The 21,761-nt window shown below is 41.9% G+C and overlaps 1 long non-coding RNA gene across 1 annotated transcript; it reads left to right on the top strand.

The window, feature by feature from the left end:
* Positions 1-4,542: 4,542 nt before the first annotated feature.
* Positions 4,543-5,927, top strand: LOC310835272. Its single transcript, XR_014559488.1, has 2 exons — positions 4,543-4,894; positions 5,567-5,927. It is a non-coding gene; the product is annotated as an uncharacterized lncRNA (long non-coding RNA).
* The last annotated feature ends 15,834 nt before the right edge of the window (positions 5,928-21,761 follow it).

Below are 21,761 nucleotides of genomic sequence, written 5' to 3'. Positions count from 1 at the left end.
ACAGGGATAGCCTAACTTCCATTAGATTGCTGCAATACAAACTGTAGCTCTGGGAAGAGGTCCCCAGAATTATTGTGGGGAGAGGTGTTTTAAAGGTATCCTTCCCATGCAGCCACAAAGTGATGTTTCACCGCACTTTCCTGAGCTGGTTCCTGGTTGCTTGTCGCAGAGATCATGGGGAAACGTGTTATTTTCAAGATGTTGCTGCTCTCATCCAATTTTGCCAGAGGAAGAGGGGCATTGTGTTGTGTCAATCATGCTTTCAAAGGTCAACCTGACGTGACCTCGGGGGTCCAAAGTCCACTTATCTCTTGAAATTAGCCGCAATCACAGCAGGGATGGCACAGCGCCTCCTGTTAGCTCTTTATCCTGCTGCGCTCTAATGAAAGGCCACTTATCGATGGTCTCTGTGGCAGCAGGGAACAGTGACAGTGCGGCTGCGCATTGCCAGGTGAGAGGGATTCCCAGCAGCTTTCAAAACGAGCATTAGCAAAACATGTTATGGTGATGCTTGTTGGTTTCGAATGCAGGCGCAGGGGAGAGAAAGCCATGGCAATTAGGAGTCTACCCTGAACGTTCCCAATCTGAGCAGGAGAGATGCTTTGAAATTAGAGAAAATGGAGGCAGAACACAACCCACCAGTGAAATTCTAAAGATTTCTCATCTCTTTTCAGGGCAAAGGGGCACATCCCTGAGTAGCCTTTAAAAATGGGCCAAACCACAGTGCTGAATGTGTGCTACCCAGTGCTTTTTTTTCTTTAAAAGAAAATGTTTAGGGGTACAGTGGTACCTCGGGTTAAGAATTTAATTCGTTCCGGAGGTCCGTTCTTAACCTGAAACTGTTCTTAACCTGAGGTACCACTTTAGCTAATGGGGCCTCCAGCTGCTGCCACCACCGCACGATTTCTGTTCTCATCCTGAAACAAAGTTCTTAACCCGAGGTACTATTTCTAGGTTAGCAGAGTCTGTAACTTGAAGCATCTGTAACCTGAAGCGTCTGTAACCCGAGGTACCACTGTACTCTCATTTTGACTCAAGAAAATCACCATTTTATAGTTCAAACCGGGGGAAATAAATTCAGTAAATGGACAAAAGTACAAAGATTCACAGCATGTTTAGGGGTATGTGTACCCCTGCGTATCCCCAGAAAAAAGCACTGGTGCTACCCAAGATCTAACTTCTAATTTGGTTATTTACAGTGTTATCCTATGCATGTTTACTGAGAAGTAATCCACATGTATTTCAATGGGCCCTATAGCTCTAGGTCCCATTTTAATCTACATCAACAGGAAAAACAGCAGCCATATATACAGTATGTTGGAAGCTGACCAGAGTGGCTGGGGCAACCCAATCAGATGGGCAGGATATGATGACAATGATGATGAGGAGGAGGATGATGATGATGATGGAACAGAACGTCGCTATTTTCATCAGAGAAATGTTGGAGGGCATGGGAAAAAAGCACTCTGAGGGACAGGGAAGAACTTGGGGGGGGGGGAAGCATTGAACAATGGAAGGAGAAGGGAAAGGTTCCCAGAATGCAATGGGTCCAGGAGCCAGACAAGAACAGTCCACTCCCTTTGCTGGCAGACTGTAAGGTGGGGAGAGGGAAAGGGAGAGCAGGTGTGGCAGAAATTGAGAAAGGGTGTGGCCTTGACTGCCACAGGCACATAGCCCCCAAGGGAATGCAGAATAGAAAAATCCTGTCCCCAAGTTTAAAATATTTCTCAAAGCAAACATAACTAAGCAAAGTGACCAACGGCAACAGAACACAGAAAAGACAAAGGTCCTATAAAAACAGCTGAGCATCTTCCAGTAACAGAGACAATTCAACACAGCAAACTAAAAATTTGATCAGTACAAGAGGTATGATGATGCAAGGTTTTAGCCATCTGGTGGAAAGTTGTAAAGGAATCCTTTGGACAGGCATTTCAGAGTCTGGGTACAAACATCTACTGAAAAGAGATCACATTTCTTAACGGGTTCTAGCATAAAGCCCATGGCAAGCTTTTGTACACAGTAACCACACCACTTCAGAAAATATTCACCGGTTCCGCCCCAGTTTTCCAGTTCTTGGATAAGGGGGGGGGGAGAGAACTGAAATCATTTGTCATGCTTTTGAGCAGGTCACAGTCAAGATGAAGGAGGATTTGATGGCTGTGCAGCTGATCTCTGCGTTCCCTGCACTAATCCATCAAATGTGATCCACTGACTTGGGCATAATAAACAAGGGGAAAGAAGCTGTGGAGGAACAATTTGAACTGAGCTGAAATATACTCGGAGTCGCAAAGTGATTTCATGCTCTTTATTCAGCTCATAGTGGTGAGGAGGAATGAAAAGAAAGTCCCCTCAAAGTATCTGCCTTATATACATTATTTACACAATGGGCTGCACATGATTGGCTAATTCCGGAATTGTACTGTAAACCAATCAGGTTGTGGATTCACTTCAATCTGGAGCATGATTGGGTGGTTCCTGCCAACCAATCATACTGCTGCATTGTTCTAGGACCAATCAGACTGCTGCATTCTGAATCCTATTGTTCTAGGACCAATCAGACTGCTGCAGTTTGGATCCTATTCGACTCAGTACATAACATGAGCCATAGCAGATATGCATATAGTCATTGGCACGGACACAAGTTTAATCAACAGAAGCACTTTGAAGGCTCATCCAATGGCAAGTGTTATTTCATTGTTGGGTTTCCAAAGAGCGGATTACCATACGGCAAAGAAACAACTGCAGGCTTCCCCTGGCCCACCCCACCCCCCATCCCCTGCCTTCCTTACATGAGATTAAACTTTACTCTTAAGGTTCAACTTTCTGGCTCTTAGTTAATAACACACTTCAGGTGATTATGGAATTTTCCAACGCTTGAAGACAGATTTAGGAGTGACAGTAGCTGGTAGCGTTCAAGACCAATGGTTTTGAAACAGTGTTCCAGGCAACCGCGAAAACCAAGGACAGGTTCCTGGTATGAATATGAAAGAAAAAACATCACAAGAACCAAGTACAGAATCATGGAATATGCGCAGCTTGCAGACTTAACATATAGAATGAGAGAACAAGAAGAACATACGTTTAGAGAAGATTGGAAAACGTTTATTGAATACGGGGGGCGGGAATTGTGTACACTTGAAAACGTTGGCAGCATTAAGATAAACTCAATGGTGTAAATAAGTTTTGATGGATGTAATAATGGAATACTGATTAGTTTGGGTTTTGTAAAATATGCAGGGATTTATGATATGCAAAATGAACCATGGAAAGAGAAGAAGGGAAGTCATTGATATTTTAAGGATGCTTCAATAAGTATTCTAAATCGTAAAGCAGAAAATTTAATAATAATAAAAATTATACACAGAATCATAGAATTGTTGAGTTGGGAGGGTCGGTTAGTACAAACCCCTCCAAGCACTATATTATCTGAATAAAAAAATTAAGAAAACAACAACAACTTATTATATCATGGACACTAGATAATAACAAACAGGTTTATCATGTATGAAACACCCAAAACATGCAAACAGTACACCACAAAGAATCTTTAGGAGATGATATATATGAATAGTGCCTAAAGACCCCTCATTGTCTAAATTTTCTGATGCTTTAATGGTCTATTGTTCCAGGGCGCCATGTCTGCTGTTCCTTAAAAGCATTACTTATGAAAGGGAAGAGATATTGAGTGTGTCCTAAGAGATGGGCTCAGCGGAGGCATAATGGGGGGGGGGGACATGGCCCCGGGAGCACATTTCTGAGGGGTCTCAACTAGGTGCCCCCATGACAGGCTCCCTCCTCAAGGAGGTGTATCTGAAGAAGTGTGCATGCACACGAAAGCTCATACCAAGAACACACTTAGTTGGTCTTTAAGGTGCTACTGGAAGGAATTTTTTTTGTTTTCCCTCCTCAAGGTCAGAGCTGAGGGGAGGCAAGACAAGCCATGCTCAGGCCTGGCCTTCAGGGCTGGGGTAACTCCCCCTTCTCCTCATGGCCTGCAAAGGGACACCTACATGAACACCCTACTCCTGAGCTGGCCGAGAGGGGGAGGGCTGGGCGCTGCTGCTGAAGCCCACCAAGAAGAGGTGAGAGGCTCCATCAGGACAGGGAGGGGGAGAGGCAGGCCAGAGAAGGGCAGCCGCGTTCTCCAGGGCTGTGGCTCCAGCATAGAGCAGCGGCAGGTGGGTTGGTCTAGTGGGCAGGTGGATGGAGGCCAAGGGCGAAACGTCTGTTGGAGGGTGGGCTCCATTCAGCCTCCACACAGGTGACCCTCTCAAACTAATTAGTCTTTGGATGAAATGAAGAAGCACATGGATATGAAGTCTGCTTAAAGCAGAGAGAAAATGAGTAGGGAAAATAGAAGGCATTTCTTTTAAAAGGTACCTAGAGAAGTCATTTCATGAAGAGAAAGTTGGGTTTTTTTGTTGCTGAAGCTACAAATGTGCATGTGGGGAGGAAAGAAAGAAGACAAGAAGAGGACAAAACCATTCCTTCTAATTTCATGTTGGCTCAGGTTGCCTTGGAAGGAGAGAAAAACCAGTAAGTTAAAAACTTTCTGAAAAGGCGAATAAAACATTTTGAGGATGAACCTGCTGATGGCGACTGGAGAGTGACTGCTCAGGGACAGGGTAAGTCCAGGATCCTGTAGGAAACTGCTTTCTCTGAGGGAAGTCCCTGAGAGAGTGGAGTGGCTGGAGTGGTGGATTAGGAACTGGGAGACTAAGACTAGAGTTCAAATCCTCACTCTGCCATGAAACACTCTATCTCTCAGCCTAACCTACCTCACAGGGTTGTTGTGAGGATCAAATGAGGAAGCAGACTAGAACATCAACTCCACTAAGCCTTTCCAGCAGAACCTGCAAGATTACGAAAAGACATGGGAAATGAAGCTCAAAAGGTAATTATGGAACAGGCCAGGTAAAACTACGCCTGATGCGTAACGTGGCTCTCTGGGGGTAATAACCAAGGTTTTTGGATTCTATTTTATTTTTGATAAGCATCTTCTAGGAACAGCTATTTAGCACATAGCTCAGACAACACAAAGCGTTGACTTTATACAAAAAAAAGCATACAAATTTCTCACTTTGAAGCGACCATAGCAGCTGAAGGAAGGTAACTATCAAATACTCTTGTATTTTCAAAGGCAATGGCAGGCTCAGATACCTCACAAGTAAACCCTAAACGCTACATCACAATGATAGCAGCAATATAGTTGTATACATTATGCCTGAAGGACATCTAGAAGAAGAAGAGTTTGGATTTGATATCCCGCCTTTCACTCCCCTTCAGGAGTCTCAAAGCGGCTAACATTCTCCTTTCCCTTCCTCCCCCACAACAAACACTCTGTGAGGTGAGTGGGGCTGAGAGACTTCAGAGAAGTGTGACTGGCCCAAGGTCACCCAGCAGCTGCATGTGGAGGAGCGGAGACGCGAACTTGGTTCCCCAGATTACATGACTACTGCTCTTAACCACTACACCACACTGGCTCTAGGTGAGTATCCCTTGCTTGCCTGGGAAGGAAATCTATACTGTGTTCCGTCTGCAACTATTTGTGCTAAGACTCTTTCAGATCGCGGTGACTGAGTTGTCAGAAGAGGCCCTATTCTGTGTCACCAAAATGAGGCTCACCTGCAGGTAGGAGAAGACTTCTTCTTTTGTTCCAGCTCTTTTTCCCTTCAGGCTTCCCAGAGTTCACTGCACCTGAGGTGAGAGACACCTGCATTTGGACTGTGCTGCTTTAAGTAAGTTCACATTTCACCACCCAGTGGTCTTTTTTTTCCAAGACAATATTTTTTGTATTGGTATCTCCTTTTTCCCATTTTCTTTTCTGGTGGTCTTTGCACAGGTCTCTCCAAAGAACTCCCAACCCTCAAATGAAGCCAGCTTTTCCAGCAGAGTCCCAGAAGTCATAGTAGTAAGAAAAGCTGTTTGGTTTTTTTGTTATTTTTAAAAAAATCATTTCCTGTACAATTGGTGGAAGGTGGCTGGGGACAAACTAGTGACTCTAGATCGCAAATCCAAAAATTGAACCACAAGACACACTGTCACCCTCAGATAGACAAACACAAGGGTGAACAATCTTCCTTCTTTGCACACCAAGCTTAATGGCAGAGGTTTAAGTCTGAATCTCATCTCTCTGTTGTGCCCCTGTAGATCAATGGCTTCGGTGACTGAGTTGTCAGAAGAGGCCCTATTCTGCGTCACCACAATGAGGCTCACCTGCAAGTAGGAGAAGACTTCTTCTTTTGTTCCAGCTCTTCTTTCCTTCAGTCTTCCTAGAGTTCACTGCACCTGAGGTGAGAGGCACCTACATTTGGACTGTGATAGATTGATAATTTATTACGGTCAAAGACCAGCTTGCATAACACAATAAAAACAGTGTTCATAAAGATAAAATACACAATTAGAGCAGATTGCAGCAATAGCTCATGAGTTAAAATTGAGATATATACATACACCCATACAACTGAGATTTGGGCTACCATAAAAATTGACCCTGAGGCTCCCCAAAGGGTGACTTCAGCTTTTCCCTAGTAAGCTATTTTATTCTAGAGGATGATCTGTGCCTACAAATCTAGGCACAGAATCTGGCTATCAGCCAGGTCCTCTTATGATCTTTGCCTAAGAGGAGAGAATTAAGTTTAGACTTGTCTGGAAGATCAGCGAGCCTCTTCAGCAAAGGATCAGTAGAGTCTCTACGAATCTCTGCATAAAAAGGACATCTAAAAATATATGTTTGGGGCTTCCTATTTCCTCTAGTGGGCAGGTGCAAAGTCTCTGTGCATACGGGACTCTTCTATAGGAGCCTTCCAGATCTAGTGAGGGCCAGGCTGAGCTTCTAGCAAGAGTGAAAGCCCTTCTTGCATTTCTGGATGTGAGGAAATAGAGATATGTTGCTGGAGCGGCTACATATCTCCCATTTTCTATGATTTTATAATTGGGGACCCTTGTACAGTCCTGTTGTCTCTCTATGTCCATGATCCTTTGCCTAACCATGGATCTAGCGTGGCCCAGGCCCAAAGTTATGAGGGTTTGGGGAGCAAGGCCCAGTTTCTGAAGTGTTTAAGATTGCTGTCTGCCAGCCAGACTGAAACTGGTTGCTCAGAATCAATGGGGCTATTCCTCAGGGGAGCAGTTTCAGAGTTGGCCACTTATATATTGATGTTAGACTAATATGAGCTTTGACTTTCATCATCCCTGTTTCTAGTCTGACCCATGCATTTGAAACGCATCTAGGAACTTGTAGAAGGGCTCTGAGGAGTTTGGATTGCACTCTTTCAAGGGGAATGAACGAGGAGGGAGGCGGGCCCAGAAAGGATCCATAAAGGAGCTGTGCTAACATTTTGGCTTTATATAATTTTAGTTCTCCCAACCCTCAAATGAAGCCAGCTCTTCCAGCAGAGCCCCAGTAGTCATGGTGGTAAGAAAAGCTATCTCTCCACAGAGAGTGTTTTCCCTCCCTTAGAGAACATTCACAGGTTTTGCTTTTCACCTTGTTGCATTGCTCAAAAGAAACGCCAAAGGCACTAGTGGCTGGCACTCCTGGTTCCCAGGATGGGGTTCAAGTCCCTGTGGTGCCCTTACTAACTTCCAATGCAACCATCATGCTCCTCTATTTACCCCTATATCCCTCACTTCCCAAAGTATTAACATGGGTAGTGATTTCAGTGGATAAGCTTGGTTCTGAGCTCTGCTGTGCTGCTTTTGGTTTCACTGATAGAAGCCTCCTCAGTAGGAACATCTTCACTGATAGATGGATGACAGCATTCGTGAACTCTGTTGGTTTTTTTGCAATAGATATTCTTTCTAATTAACCATGCTTGTTTGTTTCCAAGACTCCCTGACAAATAAAATTGAACACATAATTCTCAAACAAAATTTAGATGTAATTTGTCTTCAAGAAGCACATATAGCAAGCAAACATAATGGGCCGGTTCTAATCTGCCTTCATTACATATCTCTAGGTGCCAGGCAAAAACATTCCTCTCCTCCCAGGCCTTTGGCTCATTAAATAATCTATGGCCTTTTAAGATGAGGAGGTTACTGCTACTCTGGTATTCATTTTTGTGTTTGTATATTGTCAACCTCACTGTGATCTTCGAATGAAGGGAAGAAGAAGAAGAAGAAGAAGAAGAAGAAGAAGAAGAAGAAGAAGAAGAAGAAGAAGAAGAATGATGCTCTGGTTTGGATTCACTCTCATTTTAGACAATGGTTGTCAGGGTTGGGAAGTATGTGAGCAGACATTGGGATGGGTCCCAAAGACTTGCAATGAATAGTGTTGCCCTCACGCCAAATACCAGTGGAGGAAGTAGGAAGATTATTTTCAATTATTCCTCCTTCCCCATGTATCCCCTGATGTTGTGACAGGGCTGTCTTTACCTGGGAGTGCTAGGGATGCATTGCACCCAGGCGCCAAATTCTGGGCAGCCAGGAGCCAGTGTGGTGTAGTGGTTAAGAGTGGTAGACTCATAATCTGGTGAACTGGGTTTGCATCTCCGCTCCTCCACATGCAGCTGCTGGGTGACCTTGGGCTAGTCACACTTCTCTGAAGTCTCTCAGCCCCACTCACCTCACAGAGTGTTTGTTGTGGGGGAGGAAGGGAAAGGAGAATGTTAGCTGCTTTGAGACTCCTTAGGGTAGTGATAAAGCGGGATATCAAATTCAAACTCCTCCTCCTCCTCCTCCTCCTCCTCCTCCTCCTCTTCTTCTTCTTCTTCTTCTTCTTCTTCTTCTTCTTCTGTGGGGCGCCCACTGCTGAAGCCGCCTAAGCTGTTAACCATGACCCCAGGTGATTGCGTTTGATGGGTCATTTCTGTTCTCTATTGCGAAATAGCTGCAAAATCAATGTATCTGTCACCGTCGTTCATTTCAGCATGATCGCAAAAATGGAAAGACGGAGGTATCGCAGCTGCTTTTTACTTTTTCATGTTAGCAGGTTTTGCTGTCCCCCTCCTTAAAAGCTCAAGAACTCTGAGCTGCCACCCCCCAAAAAATTGGGGGCGCTGGGCAAATTTGTGCACCCCGGTGCCGCAGACAATAATGCCCCTTGGTCCTGATGCTTTTCTGCATAGATTTTATATTACCTCATACGCTCTAGCTTACATTAATTAGGTCAGAAGATTCAAGAAAAACAACGGCTTGAACTGTTAAATAAAAAACCCTTATCTTCTTTTCCCTAATAGCAGTGCTTCGATACTTCCCTTTCCCCAGCACGCATTGATATTTCCTATTATTGCTAATGCAGAATTGATGCAAAAAGATCCCTTGCTATATATACTCTCATTAAAAGTGTAACAAGGAAACTTGTCGAGCGTCAGTGATTTACATTTGCGCACAAAAGGAATTGCAGAGCAATGGAAGGTTTTCATTAGACAGCTTAATCGCAAAGCTGAGCAACAAAAAGATACCATCTGCAATTAATATTCACTCTGCTACTAATGGTTGTGTTAAAAATTCTGGCACACAACATTCCTAGACTTTTACACCAATGCACCACGTTCTTCCTTGACTATTAAAGGGGGAAAGTGAGGAAATTTATTATGTGAAATTAACATTTCTACTTTCTTAATGGCACTGCTTTCATTCACAGTCTGCACACAATAAAAACGAGGCAAGGATGTGCATAAATTAAAACAATGGCCCAAATTTCAACGGAGTGAAAATATAAATCTGGAAACAAAAGGCTTGCTCGTCCCAGATGGAATAATATGTCTGAAGTGCTTCTGCTAAGTGGATTGTCCACAGTTTAATGTTGTCATATATTTTGCTCTGCTTTGTTTTGCTTTGCCAAGTAATAGGGGAAAGCACATCATAGGCATGTGTGTGTTTTCGCCTCCTTTAACTCTTCAGTTTTGTTTCCCAAATCTGCAACCCCATATTCCTCATGAAAAGATATAGCCTCTCTACAGCATTTGATCCAAGTCAATAAAGTTACAGGGAACCAGGCATAGGGCCTTCTCGGTAGTGGTGCCCTCCCTGTGGAGCTCCCTCCCACCAGGTGTCAAAGAGAACAACAACTACCAGACTTTTAGAAGACATCTGAAGGCAGCCCTGTTTAGGGAAGCTTTTAATGTTTGATGTATCACAGTATTTTAATATTTTTTTGGAAGCCTCCCAGAGTGGCTGGGGAAGCCCAGCCAGGTGGGCGGGGTATAAATAAATTATTATTATTATTATTATTATTATTATTATTATTATTATTATTCCTATTCCATTTTTCTTTTGGTAACCTGTCAGGGAAACAAATTAATATGATTGGCATTTGTACAGCTGTTGGCTTGCTGTTGTCTCTTGTTGCTGGTACAAAGCGACCACTCCTCTCCAAAGAGAATAATGGGGTGCTGCTATTTGCTGGATTCTTATAGGCAAGGCATCATCAGAAAGAAGGTCAACAATAAATAATTGTAGAATTGTAGAGACTGAAGGGTCCTTGAGAGTCATCTAGTCCAATGCCCTGTTAACTCCCACTGAGTCTTGCGGAGTGGCTTTTACCATTTGAAGGAAAGATTCAGCGGTTTTATTCCGAAGGAGAAATGCAACCTTGTATAGGGCGATTTCAGGGACATATGACAAGCCTTGCTCCTGTTAACTGAAGGCAGGCCAGGCAATCTATGGCCAGCAATGTATGGTGAGAGCTCTGAGCACATCTCTCTTTGGGCCAGAGTTGAATCATGAATCCCTCCCTGACACCTTTATGTCTTCCAGTTCAAGACAGGAAAATCCTGGAAAGTCTGTACTGACCGAACAGATATCAGAAAGCAAATTTGTCTTCTGATTGTCAGGCTTTGTTTGGATTTGCTGTTTTCTGAAACAATAAAAATATAAAAATATACCGTATTTTTCCATCTATAAGACGCCCATATTTTGGGGGACTCAAGATTTAAGAAAATGAGGGAGATGGCCCCATGTACAAGACACCCCCTAATTTTTGACATTATTTTTAAGGGGGGAAACATAGTCTTATACACGGAAAAATATGGTATGTTTAGGATATCAATAACATTGAGTGGTGGCAACCAGGCATTTCAATATCCATTGCTACATGACTGCTTTCTCTTTTCTAAGGGAGATTCTGCCTTCTTGTCAAAATCAAGAGAGAAATGCATATAGAATCACAGATATATAAGCAGCTGTCTTTACACGTCTACAGTTACTTCGAGACAGTTGGCATTTGCCTTTGTGGATGGCATCAAGGGTGCTCAAAATTCACTCGTGCTGCCAGAGCTGATTCACACAATCACTCACGGTTGATGTTTTCATTTTAATGCAACTTATGGATTTCTTAGAATTAATAGCATTCATTCATTATTTAGTTAGTTAGACAAATGTATAAACTGTAACTTACGATTTTTCCAAAAAAAAAAGTCAAAATATGCAAAATGCCTTATACCAGTGATTCTCAACCTGTGGGTCCCCAGATGTTGTTGGACTACAACTCCCATCATCCCTGACCACTTGTCATGCTGGCTAGGAATGATGGGAGTTGTAGTCCAACAACATCTGGGGACCCACAGGTTGAGAACCACTGCCTTATACAAAGACCTAATAATCCACATAGCAGCAGCAGCAAGCCTGCAGTTAGCTCCCCCACTGGTGGTATCATTCCCATTTTACTCTAAAGCAGTCAACCTGGTCCCTCCCACCCACGCGCGGGTGTTTCAGGGTTCTAGACGGGCGGTAGGGGGTTCTACGGCACAAGCTGAATCCTCCTTCCATCAAGCACTTCTTTACCATCAAGAAAGATGCATTAGTGGGTGGTGGGTATAAAAAGGTTGCCTACCCCTGCTCTAAAGGGATGGTGGAATAAGTGATGGCACTTGGTGGTGGTAGAAAAAGACATAGAGCCTAACAGAGAACTTAGAGAGGTTAAATGCAAAATATCATTCTCTCATTCTCAGTTACTTGGTTTCCGTTTATTTATTATTATTACTATTATTATTATTATTATTATTATTATTATTATTATTATTATTAACAGCAAGGAATGGCCCTTCTCCCAGATCTTCATTGTCTGTTATGGACTGGAATTATACTTCAACACTTTTGGTGCTTTAAAATTTATAGCTTGCCTCTTTTGATTTTCCAGATTGCTGTTTCAACATCTTACCTATTTTTTAGTCCTCTGGTTGCTCCATTTTCTGGTCCCAGCCCCATGCATCAAGAAGTAGTACCGGGACTAAGTTCACAGTCAAGTTTTTATGTATGTTTTGTTTGCTATTATGCATTTAGTATTTGTCTGAAAAAAATTCAAAATCTATCATCTATCTATCTATCTATATCTATCTATCTATCTATCTGTCATCTATCTATCTATCTATCATCTATCTATATCTATCTATCTATCTATCTATCATCTATCTATCTATATCTATATCTATCTATCTATCTATCTATCTATCTATCTATCTATCTATCTATCTATATCATCTATTCCAAGAGGTATATAAATTGAATTTTGGATAAAACATTGCTGAAATCCACAAACCAATTAAATTTGGATGAAAGTCTCACCATGGGCACAGATCACAGCCAGGTGCACCTTCCTTGTAGCTAATGTAGGAAGTTTTACAGCGAAGCACCCATAAGCTGTTCCCATGCTGGAGTTTGCAATGACCTGTACATAATAATCATCAGTCTGCAGTCCAAGGCGAAGAACTCTTCTCTCAACAGCCATTTTGTGACTCTGATCTTAAATATTGAGTATAAAAGCTTAGCAAATGACATTTTCCCAGAGCCCTTATCACTCACGAACAAAGAGCTTTTCTAAATGATTTGTTATTCTGTCAGAAGCAAATGTTTCATGCCATTCTTTCAAACGGTTGTACAATAATCTTGGTCCAAACACAAGTTCCACATAAGGCGATTTTTTTTTCTGCCTTTCCTACCTGTGAACTGGATGCTCCTCTTCATAAACAGAGGTCATTGTTGTACAACCTCATTAGAGCATGCCGCTCATATTGGGAACATTGTGTCCTGCTCTTTTAACAATGCTAGGAGGTTTAGCCAACAGAGCACCTTATCTAAATCTACTGCAAGCTAAAATTTATGTCATACATAGGAAGGATAAGGTGAAATAGTGAAACCAGTAGAGTTGAAATAAACCTCATAATGTGAAATACAAAGAAAATTTCTGGATAAAGAAAACAATAAAAAGTAAAATGTACAAGGTGACTAATGTAACCAATGGTAGTTGTAAATGAATATAGACAGACAATAAGAATTGTATATACAGGAGGATTTATTTGACTATAGACACTCTATGGACAAATATGAAAGAAGAACAATAATATACAAAACAGAGGAAGACAATGTGAAAAAGTTAGATGTGATAAAAAGAGGGAAGGAGGGAAGTCGACTCTTGGGAACAGGTGTAAATGTGAAATGTAATACAATATGTGTATGTGGAGTGCACAAATGAAAATCAATAAAGAATATCATGGGGGGGGGAATCTACTGCAAGCTTTCTATCTTCAAAACTTCAATTTCAGACCTTCAACACTGTGTCTCTCACACAGTGAAGCCCGAGGCATTAGTCCTGGTAAGACTGCCTTCCTATGTCTCCATCCATCTCCTTTTGCTGTTGCTCAGGGCTTTTTTTTAAGCCGGAACTCACCTGAGCTCTGTTCCGGCACCTCTCCAGTGAGTGCCATTGGCATTATAAGAGAATAAGGGCTCCTGTTGCTGAATACCTTTGTAACTTGGTTGTCCTCAAGGTGGTCTTTGCGGCGGTGTCAAATACTGCTAACAAATAGACAGTGGTACCTCGGGTTAAGTACTGAATACGTTCCGGAGGTCTGTTCTTAACCTGAAACTGTTCTTAACCTGAAGCACCACTTTAGCTAATGGGGCCTCCTGCTTATCCTGAAGCAAAGTTCTTAACCTGAAGCACTATTTGTGGGTTAGTGGAGTCTGTAACCTAAAGCGTATGTAACCTGAAGCGTATGTAACCCGAGGTACCACTGTATCTTATTTTTATGGTCCAATGCAAAAGCCGCAACATAACTGCAGCTCAGGCATAGTTCAGCATTGAGAGAGGACCCCATCCCATACAACTCTGGCATGGAATAACGTCCATGGAAGTGGGGGGTGGGTAGACTGGGAATTTGGGAGATCCACCAGGATCCCTCATTCCTTGCAATGGCTCCTCATGTTGCCAGTGTGTAGGAATGATCGCTGGGTGTGGAGCACACTTCCGCCAGCGGGCAGCCAGTCTGCCCACGTGACCTTGGGGTGCGGAGCACACTCCCCCCCACAGATAAAGCCACAGCTGTCTGAACATCTTACCTCCTATCTAACCTTTGCTCTCTTAGTGGTCTGCCGTGGTCTCTCTTAGTGGTCTGTGGCCTTTGTCTCCATCATACATTGTGCAAGGGGGAAATGAGGTGGTGGAAACAGGTGCCAAAATAACTTTGTACCACCCCACAATTTCGGGACTGGAAGGTGTGTAAAGGTCACTGCCCAAAATGTATCTGCCTGGGTTTGCATATTGTGTCAATAAAAGGAGCCTCCACGGAGCTAGCTGGCAGCTTGCCTGTGCACAGCTCACCTGCATTACCAACTCCTGCCTCATGTCCTTCACTTCACCAGTGCACACACCACACATTGATAAGGGGAGCAGGGAGTGGAGAAAGCAGGCTTCTGGGGATCTTCTGCATATTGGCAGTGTGACTTTACTGGGACTATATTTGTTAGGTAAGTACAGTGGTACCTTGGTTCTCAAACTTAATCCATTCTGGACTTCCGTTCCAAAACCAAAACATTCCAAAACCAAGGCACACTTTCCCATAGAAAATAATGCAAAGCGGATTAATGTTCCAGACTTTTAAAAACAACCCCTAAAACAGCCATTTAACATGAATTTTAATATCTAACGAGACCATTGATGCATAAAATGAAAGTAATAAACAATTTACTGCACTATAAAATAAGTAAGACAGTTTTGTAGATGATAAAAATGCTCCCCCCCCTTACCTGCACTGATGATAGTCATTGTTTGGATGGGGGGCTTTTATCCATTTCCATTTCCACAATCACAAGCAATCAATCTGTAGCTGAACTGCGTTCCACACAGTTACAAAAACAAATTAACCGAAAAAGCCTCAAAAACAAGAACGCAAAATAAATAGCAAAAACAAAAGCACCAAACCTAATCCATTCTGGGAGTCCGTTTGACTCCCAAAATGTTCGAAAACCAAGGTGCAGCTTCTGAGTGTGCAGGCACCCCAGAAATAATAGCCGACAGCCGCATCAGATGTTTGGCTTCCGAAAAACGGAACACTTACTTCCGGGTTTTCGGCGTTTGGGAACCAAAGCGTTTGATAACCAAGGTATCACTGTAATACCACCTGAGAGGTGTGAAATTGGTTGGGTAGTTGCATCTCACACTAGTTCACAAACATGTTCTAGCTGCAGTCAAGGGACAAGGGAACTAAAAAGCAAACTCTCACTTTTGCACATACAGCGGTACCTCTGGTTACGAACGCTTCTGGTTACAAATGCTTCAGGTTACTAACTCCGCTAACCCGGAAGTAGCTGCTCCTGGTTGCGAACTTTGCCCCAGGATGCGAACGGAAATCACGCGTCAGAGGCGCGCACGCAGTGGGAAGCCCCATTAGCGAAAGCACACCTCAGAATAAGAATGGTTTCAGCTTAAGAACGGACCTCCAGAACCAATTAAGTTCATAACCAGAGGTACCACTGTACAGGATTACAGACATCCCTGGAAACACTTCAGCCCATGGAGCTGCCTAGAACAGAGACTCTGTCCCATATTCTGCTAGGGATGAACGAATCTGTCAGTTTCAATTGCTCTCAGTTTCTCGTTTTTCCAGGCTTGAGTTCGTTCTCCACATTTCTACATCAGCCTGCAATTTTTATTATTAAAAAGAAAAAGGTCCTCTTGAAAATTCACCAATATTTTAATGAAAATTTATCCTAATATACATATTTTTTGTATTGCAATTTTGACTAATTTTTTCAAAGCAATTTCCCTTTTGTGTGCTATTTTAACCAATATATGCATTGCCATGCACAGTTGGCCTTAGAGATGTGGGACATAATATAGAACTGTGTTCATGGGAAACATTGTGGAAGGGTAATTAAGATTTACTGCTTGTTATACTTTAAAAGAAAATTATATGAAGATGATTTATAGATGGTATTTAACTCCAAACAAGCTAGTATAAAACTAAGTCAAGTACAGTGGTACCTCAGGTACAGTGGTACCTCAGACGCTTCAGGTTACAGACTCCACTAACCCAGAAATAGTACCTCAGGTTAAGAACTTTGCTTCAGGATGAGAACAGAAATTGCATGGTGGCGGTGCAACGGCAGCGGGAGGCCCCATTAGCTAAAGTGGTACCTTTCAGGTTTCAGGTTAAGAATGGACCTCCAGAACAAATTAAGTTCTTAACCTGAGGTAGCACTGTATGTGTTGAAAGGATAGAAGGAACATGTTTTCATATGTGGTGGACTTGCAAAAAAGATAAGTGCTATTGGGAAACGATATATAATGAAATTTAAAAGATGTTCAAGTTGATGATTCCCAAGAAACCTGAAGCTCTTTTTATAGGAATTATAGACAATGAGCTGGTTAACTTATTTATGTATGTAATGACAGCAGCACGAATATTGTATGCCCAAAGGTGGAAGAAAGGAGATGTTCCAATGATGGGGTATGCAGAACTGGCAAGATTAACAGCAAAGATTGGTGACCGTCATGAAAAATTCCTTGAGGACTAGAGACCTTTTATTGAGTATTTAAAGAATTACACAAGCAGGACTTTAGATATGAGCAACACCATGAATTATTAAGATAAATAGGTTAAACGGAATGTATTGAATAGTATAGGCAACATATTTTATGTTTGTTGATGGTATTGTTTTCTGGAATAGAGTTTGGATTTGATATTCCGCCTTTCACTCCCCTTCAGGAGTCTCAAAGCGGCTAACATTCTCCTTTCCCTTCCTCCCCCACAACAAACACTCTGTGAGGTGAGTGGGGCTGAGAGACTTCACAGAAGTGTGACTGGCCCAAGGTCACCCAGCAGCTGCATGTGGAGGAGCGGAGACATGAACCCGGTTCCCCAGATTACGAGACTACCGCTCTTAACCATTACACCACACTGGAATGAGGCCATCATCCAGACTTGCCACACAGCCAAGGCTGGATGAAAGTTACAATTCAAGGAGATGGGACAGTGTTATGGACTAAGCTTGGATCCTAGAACAATAGGCAAGTAGGATCCTAGAATGCAACAACTGATTGGCTTGCAGGAAAAGACCAATCAGGCTCCAGGAGGAAGTTAATCAGCCTATTAGTCTGGTAGGATCATAGAATGCAACAACTGATTGGCCTGCAGGAAAAGACCAATCAGGCTCCAGGAGGGAATCAGAATTAGCCAATCAGATGGGACTCATTGTGTAAATAATGTATAAAAGCCTGAGGTTTGGAGGGCAATTCATTCACTGTTTTACAAGCTGCAATAAAGAGCATGAAATCACTACAGGGCTCCGAGTATATTTCAGACAAAGTAGAGCTGATCACTACTGCTGCTATGACAATGGTGTTTCAGCTTCACCCAACACTGCGGGGCATCAGAGGGGCACTGGCCTCGATGCTAAGGGGTGGAAATGCCTTCTCTGGTCTTGCAACATATGACATCTTCAAAGGGTTTGGGGAGTTAAAAGGAAATGGATGAGCTCAGGATGAAGTAGGAAGTGAGTATTAGCTTGGACACTGCGTTTAAGGGCTAGAGGTGCAACCAGACAAAGGAGAATTCCTCCAGAGTTTGCCAGGATGCCTAGGAGCTGCTTCAAGAAAGATTAGAAGGAACATCTTGCACTATTTAACCCCCTTCCCTCAGACACTGAAGCCTGGAGTACCAAGAAGCCTTTCCACACTCTACTGTAGTAACACTGAAATTGAAAAGAGGAATTATGTCTTGAGAGGAGAATTGCTGTTTCCTTAGATCTCCCCTCAATACATCATTCCTCTCTTATCAAATATGTAGGGCACAGTGCCCTGAATAAATGTTCTGCAAGAAACAACAGAGGCAAAGAATGGCAGGTTTTCCTTTAAAACTGGAACAAACACAGATGTGGGAGGTTGAAATACAGGGCAAGGCCCTTTATTGCACCGCGGAGGAAAGGAATTGTGATGGATGTCCATTTCAGCTTCTTTCAGTTTCCCATATTATGATGACGATGACTTGTTAGTTGCTTGTCACCCAAAGGTCTCCAAGAGACTTGCAACACATTTACCGGTAAAAGCGTAAATATAAATGCATTGTACCACTAAAACAAAGCTACCCTCATAACAGCCACATGATATTTTTTGGCACTAACAACACTGTGTCAGCTTATCAAAAGGCCTGAGGGGAGAAGGTAACAGAAACAGCAGATAAACACTGGTTTCCACTAAAACCTGCTTAAGCCTGACCAATAAGAAATCTGGTGGAACAGCAACAACTTTGCAAGGGTAGTCAAAGGTATTTAACGGCACTGTTTTGGCCGATGAACTAGCCCTATTTCTAATTTTGACCCTTTGGAAACTTATTTAATAAAACCTCTGTTCAGCTCAAACAAATGAATCTCCACATCACACTTTTTTATATATTAATATTTTATTAGAAGAATTTCATTTATAAAAAGATAGCGTTACAAAAAAGAAAGGGGGGGAGGGAAAGTGTGTGAGAATTAAAAAGAGAGAAATAGTTACTTTCCCATACATGCATATAGATGTGTATAATTTTATTCTCTTAATACACATAAAGTTATCAATAACATAATACAGTGGTACCTCAAGTTAAGTACTTAATTTGTTCCAGAGGTCCATACTTAACCTGAAACTGTTCTTAACCTGAAGCACCACTTTAGCTAATGGGGCCTCCTACTGCTGCCGTGCCGCCGGAGCCCGATTTCTGTACTTATCCTGAAGCAAAGTTCTTAACCTGAAGCACTATTTCTGGATTAGCGGAGTCTGTAACCTGAAGCGTATGTAACCCGAGGTACCACTGTATGTTATGTGGAAACACATTCCAAAAATCATTGTATTTATCTAAAGAAAGTCTGTGTCTATAAGCACTCTATTCATATGTTGCCAGTATGCTCATGTTGTCAAGCATTAAGAGGAATCATGTATCTATTCTTCCAGTTCATCAGTATCAGTCTCTTGGCCACCATTAAGGCTTGCAGAATCCGTTTTCACTGTCCCAGTGTCAATTTCCATACAATGGGTATATGGTCCACCTCTGAAAATCTTAGGTTCTTCCATAGCATCTTATGTATTTAGTCCAGCACTCTCTCCCCTAACTTATCTGGTATCTGAAGAATATTTGGTATCTGAAGAGGTGTGCATGCACACAAAAGCTTATACCCAGAACAAACTTAGTTGGTCTCTAAGGTGCTACTGGACAATTTTTAAAAAAATTATTTTGACTGCGTCAGACCAACACGGCTACCTACCTGAATCCCAAAACTTAGTAAGTGTGGGACACGGTGAAAATATATTGTCCATATTACATCTCCAGCAAAAAACTACTCTGGATAGACCTTTCTTATACCAGCATAAGAGAGTTCAACAGATTCTAAATAACATTTTCTGTTGTATAAGTCTTAGTTTAAGATCCATCAACATGTTTGATACTGAAGCTTAGACACTTTTCCACTGTCTAGAGAACACCGAAACTTCCAATTCTTTATTCCAATCCTTTCTTAAAACCTGCATATCAAACTTATTTATGGATAGTAAATATCTAGAAAAATAAATTGCTGGTTTTTACTGTGCTCTAGTTTAAAGGTTTCAAGGCTATATAGTCAAAACTGCTTCTCTTTTGCTTTACGTACATTATATATGCTTCATCAAACAACTGTTTTTTCCCTTATTTTTCATCCCTGAGGATTATATAATCAGAGCCAGGAGTCATGAGTAAATAATCTTGTTATACCAAATCTTGTTTGCAAGGAATCCCATCTGTATGGCCAGCTTTTTTAATGGTCTTCTCTAAGAGGATTTGTAAATTCATCTGTTCCTGACTGGGTCTTAATTAAGTGCTAAATATTATATACTGTACATAGTACTACTTCCTCAGGATATAGGTCACAGAAATGTCATTTTTAAAAAGCATATGCTATTTACAACAAAATGTTACGAACACAAACCTGTTCACTCCATTATTAATTTGCTTGCAGGTGGTCAAGAGGAGATTTAGTATATACAGTGCTGGATTTATGTATAGGCTAAACAAGCTATAGCTTAGGGCCCCACTCTCTTGGGGAGCCCCCCCCCAAAAAAAAAATAAAGGAAAAAACTGGATGTGCATTTCCAAAATATAAGATAAAAGACACATTTCGTTATGTGCAAATGGCTTTAGATACCTATTAGGTCCATAAATTACCATATAGCATATATTCGACACAAAAAAACAGGGACAATTTGGTGTTGACAAAGGACAGCTGGACATATAAAGGGCCCCATTACCTTCAGTAGCTTAGGGCCTCATCAAACCTAAATCCAGCCCTGAGTGTGTGTGTGTGTGTGTGTGTGTGTGTGTGTGTGTGTTTGCATAGAAATGAAAACTAAAAATAAGACAGTTTTCTTCTAACCCATTATATTGTATGACACATTACAAGAGAATACTATAATCGCACATGTTTCTGGGAGATCTACAAAGGTCTGGACATTTTGGAGCAATCATCTTGCTTCACAATTTAACATATTTTCTCTGAAGAGTTCAGAAATTATACTTCCAGACATATTCAGGGCAATCCACCAACAGCAGGGGCTGGTCTTGAGTTTAGACAAACACTTAATCTCAAACACAATCCAGAGCTATAATCTTACTTGAAAACCAGCATTTTCCAATGAAGAGCCTTTGAGGGTATTCGCACACAAACACACTGCAACTGCTTTTAAGTAAAGAATAAATTGTGGGGAGATTTGATAATAGATTTCCCATGACATGTCCAGTACAACCATCTATAAAAACACTGTTAGATATAGGAGTTCTAAGACACTCCCTCTCTTAAACACAAACATTATATAATAACTTGAGCTCTGTCTACTATATCTTGTTACCAAAAATAAAAAATAATAAAATCCAGGCAAGAAACCAGTCTTGAGGTTCCTCCTAAGCTTTTCTCAAGTGATATGAACACAGCTTAGGCTTTCAACGTCTCTGTAGATTCCTCAAGGCGGAAGTTTTCTTTCTTTCTAATCTTACTTGGCTAGCTCTGTGAAGTTAACTTCATTGCAGAGGTAATCCTTGTCAAATGTACAGAATTACATTGCACAATACTGAGAAGGGGGTATTACATGGTTCATATGAAGCGCCGCTTCCAAGTTGTATCTTGACATTCTCTACCTATGAATCATAATCTTCTTGGGCACATTCTGCCTCTGTTGTCCAAAGTCCTATTTGGCAGGTATTGTCTGTAGCTAATTGCATGACCACTGGACCACTCCTTTCCAAAATGCTTTGGCTTCTGGCAGTTGCGAGAGAGGCATTTAAAAAATGTGTCCTTCTGGAAATGCACCAGGAAAAATCTGTGCAATGGATTAAAAGGTAGTTCGGTATATATTGTAAGGAAACGCAGCCCTGCTCCAAATGAACATGACCTCACTGTATTTTGTTCTTCCTTTCATTCCTCTCCACACCCTCCATCACCACGTATCGTGAATTTACATTCTTTTTCACTCCACCATTACTCAGCAGTTGTTACCTGGACTTTCAGCTTTACACAATTAATACCATGAATTTTCAGCC

This window comes from Podarcis gaigeae, assembly GCF_964106915.1.
Source record: "Podarcis gaigeae genome assembly, chromosome: 17".
In the NCBI taxonomy this organism is placed as follows: Eukaryota; Metazoa; Chordata; class Lepidosauria; order Squamata; family Lacertidae; genus Podarcis; species Podarcis gaigeae.
This window is presented reverse-complemented; position numbering and strand designations above follow the sequence as displayed.